General features: G+C 50.7%; 1 non-coding gene and 1 pseudogene across 1 annotated transcript; both read left to right on the top strand.

The window, feature by feature from the left end:
- The first annotated feature begins 1260 nt into the window (after nt 1–1260).
- On the top strand, nt 1261–1415 carry LOC143219982 (5.8S ribosomal RNA). The gene has a single exon (XR_013011527.1). It is a non-coding gene; the product is annotated as a 5.8S ribosomal RNA (ribosomal RNA).
- Nucleotides 1416–2981: 1566 nt separating this feature from the next.
- LOC143219974 (large subunit ribosomal RNA) overlaps nt 2982–5000 on the top strand; it is a 4597-nt pseudogene continuing 2578 nt past the window's right edge.

Here is a 5000-nt window from a genome sequence, read left to right as displayed (position 1 = left end):
GGTGTCTCGAAGAGGACAAACAAAATCTCAGGGTAACCCGTGGTAAACGCGCGGTTGCACGCGTTTGTGTTATCGTTCGCGAACTATCGTGAAGATAGACGAGACGCGAAGGACCGGCTCGTGATGCTCGCCTTTAAAGCAGTCGTGAGTCTGACACCCTACTCCGTGCGTGTGGCCCAATAGTGCGCACCGCGAGAGCGTGGGACGAATGACCGCTGCCAGAGCCGACTGTGAGTCCCGCTCTCTATTTGTATCGGGTTCGCGTATAACCAAGAGCACGAAACGTTGCTGCGCCGCACGCGGTGTTCGTTGACGACGGAACGTATATTTATTATAATATTATACATTCGCCAGAGCGGACCGGCTCGTGATGCTCGCTTTTGTAAAGCAGTCGTGAGTCTGACACCCTACTCCGTGCGTGTGGCCCAATAGTGCGCATCGCGAGAGCTTGGGACGAATGACCGCTGCCAGAGCCGGCTGTGAGTCCGCTAATCTGTCGAATAAAATAAAAATATGGTAATATCGTTCCGACGAAAAACGGTGTTCCGAGAGGACCGGCCGTGACGCTCGCTATAAAGCCAATGGCGCGATTATTCCCGACGACACCCTACTCTCTGTGTGGCCCAATAGTGCGCGCAGACGAGCTTGGGACGAGAACGGGGATCGCGCCTACGGCCAGAGCCGGCTCGCGAGTCCGCTTGTATCGGAATTTATCGTTACCTCGAGCACACACCAACATTTTATGGAAATGTGTTTTATACGGGAAGTGGACCGGCTCGTGAAGCTCGCTTTTAAAGCAGTCGTGAGTCTGACACCCTACTCCGTGCGTGTGGCCCAATAGTGCGCATCGCGAGAGCTTGGGACGAATGACCGCTGCCAGAGCCGGCTGTGAAGTCCTCCGTTCTCACATCATTCCAAATGAAATGGAAGTGAAGAGGAGAGGAATATTATTACATCTCTGGATCCAGTATCGGGTTGTCTTACGATCCCCGTCGTTTTCAGAGAATATATATTCATCTCCGCGTTTTCCACGTTAACGGTTTTTCAATGTACTGTTCGCCCGGCCGTCGGATACGTGTTGCGTATCTGACGGTTTTTTTTTTCCGTTTCCACGGACGACGATAGTGTCGTCCTTAAAACGACGCCTGAACGAATCTCCTTCGCGCGCTGGTTGGAGCGTTCAGGTACAATGCGTTCTTACGAACCGCAGAACAAGAGACATATACATATATTGATTTGTAAATCAAAAATATATACGATTACCCTGAACGGTGGATCACTTGGCTCGTGGGTCGATGAAGAACGCAGCTAATTGCGCGTCAACGTGTGAACTGCAGGACACATGAACATCGACATTTCGAACGCACATTGCGGTCCACGGATACAATTCCTGGACCACGCCTGGCTGAGGGTCGTTTACGTAACCATAAACTGCTTGCGTTGCTCTTGTAAGTCCCCGCCGTCGCTTACCTCTCCAAATATATTTTTGGAGGGCGCCAAAGAGCGTTTCGGAGTCGGGTTGCAAAGATGCTACGTACGAGCGAATGATGGGCGTTTCGTCGGCGTTTGTCGCGGTTCTGTGAAAATTGCCAATTTTTGCATTGCGTCTTATAAACACATACAAACATATATATCTAGTTTCCACGAGAGGCGAAGTAGGGATTGGTATTTCTTACGTTCGGACTTGCGTGAGTGTTTTTACGGTGTCGTGAGTCGTATTGAAAATACGACCGCCCGTAAGGCACCGCTTCGACGGGGATCTCCAAATCTCTCACCTTCTCTGCGAAACGATTCGCCTTGCGGAAAGAAGCGTTTCCACTCATGAACATTTAACGCGCTCCCGACGTCGCCTGAAATGATGCGTATATACGAAAGAGGTATATTTACAAGAGTCTCGCGAGACTACAGAGATGGACACACAAATTATAAAAGAAAGAAAGAATACTGTGTGGCACACAGAGTGTGTGTGGTGTGGCAATGTTAAGCCCCAGGGAGAGAATATGCCTGTGCGTGGATGAGTTTCTTAACTCTACGTTATAATTGCCATACGGCGGAGGGTCGTCGTTGCCGGCGATTTCGACAAACACATTCCTTTTCGAGTCTTCGAGGGAAGAGACGAAAGAGATCTCTCGTTCTATCGCGAACGCTTTGATGATCGATGGACAGCGGAGCAAAGCGCAGCAATGTGCGGGATGAGCACGTCGTACTTGATCGGGTCGGAATTATTCCCCGTCGTCGACGTGTCCTCGCTAATCTGTGCGATTGCCATTCCATCGCCACGTTCGCGTTGAATCGTATTGATGACGGCCTATGTGCGTCTTGAGATCTTACTCTCTTTCTCTCGTGTCTCTAATTTGGTTTTGCGTTTGATCGATGATAAATCGTTTCGTGCGCAACGTTTCTGTACCCCCGTGGTTTTTGGTTCAATTATACAAGAAGTAGAGAGAAAAAGAAATCCCACCGGGTTATATGTATTATTATTTTTTTTTTTATAATAATATGTATACTCCTCTATTGGCGAGGCTTATTTCGAACTTGATTGTCACACGACGCAAAAGACACACTTGTGTGTTCACGCACGGAACAGCACCGCGGAGAGAGAAAAGGTATATCCAATGATGAGAACCTTTATGTCGGTCGCCCCATGTCTTTTCTTTTCTTCATTGTCGATTCGTGCGGAACCGCGCGATCTGTCGGTCGTCCAGTCCCCGAAAGTTCTTTTCGACGGACGTTAAAGTTAACCGGCCAGATCGTCTAGCGAGAGTTTCCGATCGACGAGAGATGAAGAAAGAATTATATTGACACTTTGGTGTGGCGCATAAGGCATATATCGGTTTTTTGTTTACCTTTTTCTCTCTTCTGTCGTGTAGTGTTGTTTCGTTTTCTTTTTTTTTCTTTTTTTTTTGTGCTTTGTACGTTTTCGCGAGTACTACTTTTACGCTCTTTCGGCCGAAACACACAAAATTTTGTATCACGTACGACGACCTCAGAGTAGGCGAGATTACCCGCTGAATTTAAGCATATTACTAAGCGGAGGAAAAGAAACTAACAAGGATTTCCTTAGTAGCGGCGAGCGAACAGGAATTAGCCCAGCACTGAATCCCGCGGTTCTGCCGTTGGGAAATGTAGTGTTCAGGAGGGTCAATTTATCCCGAGACGTCGAACCGCGTCCAAGTCCATCTTGAATGGGGCCATTTACCCGTAGAGGGTGCCAGGCCCGTAGCGACTGGTACGCGTTTCGGGAGGACCTCTCCTTAGAGTCGGGTTGCTTGAGAGTGCAGCCCTAAGTGGGTGGTAAACTCCATCTAAGGCTAAATATGACCACGAGACCGATAGCGAACAAGTACCGTGAGGGAAAGTTGAAAAGAACTTTGAAGAGAGAGTTCAAGAGTACGTGAAACCGTTCAGGGGTAAACCTGAGAAACCCAAAAGATCGAATGGGGAGATTCATCGTCGACGAGGCTGGCTTCCGTTGGTGCGCAGATAGCCCGTAATGGGCCACTTCGGTGGTTCCAGTGCGAGGGTACACCATCTTCGGCAAATGTTCCGGTCGCGTAGTCGTGCACTTCTCCCTTAGTAGAACGTCGCGACCCGTTGCGTGTCGGTCTACGGCTCGAGTTGTTGCCTGTCGTGTCGCCTTCGTGCGCACACGGCAGACGCTCGATCGCCTGGCCGGCTGCGTGACGGTACTCTGACGGTATCGGGCCGCAACCAATCCATTTTCGAATGTGTGTGCGTCAGGCCCGCCGCAAGCTCGGTTAGTTTGTCACCCGGATGGTACGGACCTAGCGCCGGCTCCGGGCCTAACCAGCTGTTAGCAGGCGGTGTCCTCGGACTGGCCAAGCTTTGAATTACCGGTCAGCGACGCTACTGCTTTGGGTACTCTCAGGACCCGTCTTGAAACACGGACCAAGGAGTCTAACATGTGCGCGAGTCATTGGGACATGTAAACCTAAAGGCGCAATGAAAGTGAAGATCGTACCTTAGCGTCGATCAAGGGAGGATGGGCCGCGTCACGATGCGGCCTCGCACTCCCGGGGCGTCTCGTTCTCATTGCGAGAAGAGGCGCACCCAGAGCGTACACGTTGGGACCCGAAAGATGGTGAACTATGCCTGGTCAGGACGAAGTCAGGGGAAACCCTGATGGAGGTCCGTAGCGATTCTGACGTGCAAATCGATCGTCGGAACTGGGTATAGGGGCGAAAGACTAATCGAACCATCTAGTAGCTGGTTCCCTCCGAAGTTTCCCTCAGGATAGCTGGCACTCGCTCGTTCTCTTTTGATGAACGTGTGCGAGTCTCATCTGGTAAAGCGAATGATTAGAGGCCTTGGGGCCGAAACGACCTCAACCTATTCTCAAACTTTAAATGGGTGAGATCTCTGGCTTGCTTGGATCAATGAAGCCACGAGATTATATTGGATCAGAGTGCCAAGTGGGCCAATTTTGGTAAGCAGAACTGGCGCTGTGGGATGAACCAAACGCAGAGTTAAGGCGCCTAAGTCGACGCTTATGGGATACCATGAAAGGCGTTGGTTGCTTAAGACAGCAGGACGGTGGCCATGGAAGTCGGAATCCGCTAAGGAGTGTGTAACAACTCACCTGCCGAAGCAACTAGCCCTGAAAATGGATGGCGCTGAAGCGTCGCGCCTATACTCCGCCGTCAGCGGCAAGTGAGGTTGACGTTAGCTTTTTTTAAAGGCGCGTCTTCCATGAAGCTCTGACGAGTAGGAGGGTCGCGGCGGTGTGCGCAGAAGGGTCTGGGCGTGAGCCTGCCTGGAGCCGCCGTCGGTGCAGATCTTGGTGGTAGTAGCAAATACTCCAGCGAGGCCCTGGAGGACTGACGTGGAGAAGGGTTTCGTGTGAACAGCCGTTGCACACGAGTCAGTCGATCCTAAGCCCTAAGAGAAATCCTATGTAGATGAGGTGTCCTAAGAGAGAGAGAGCAAAATATCATTAAATGATAAACAAACACACACCCATCGGGCGAAAGGGAATCCGG

This window comes from Lasioglossum baleicum, unplaced genomic scaffold, assembly GCF_051020765.1.
Source record: "Lasioglossum baleicum unplaced genomic scaffold, iyLasBale1 scaffold0112, whole genome shotgun sequence".
Taxonomy (NCBI): domain Eukaryota; kingdom Metazoa; phylum Arthropoda; class Insecta; order Hymenoptera; family Halictidae; genus Lasioglossum; species Lasioglossum baleicum.
This window is presented reverse-complemented; position numbering and strand designations above follow the sequence as displayed.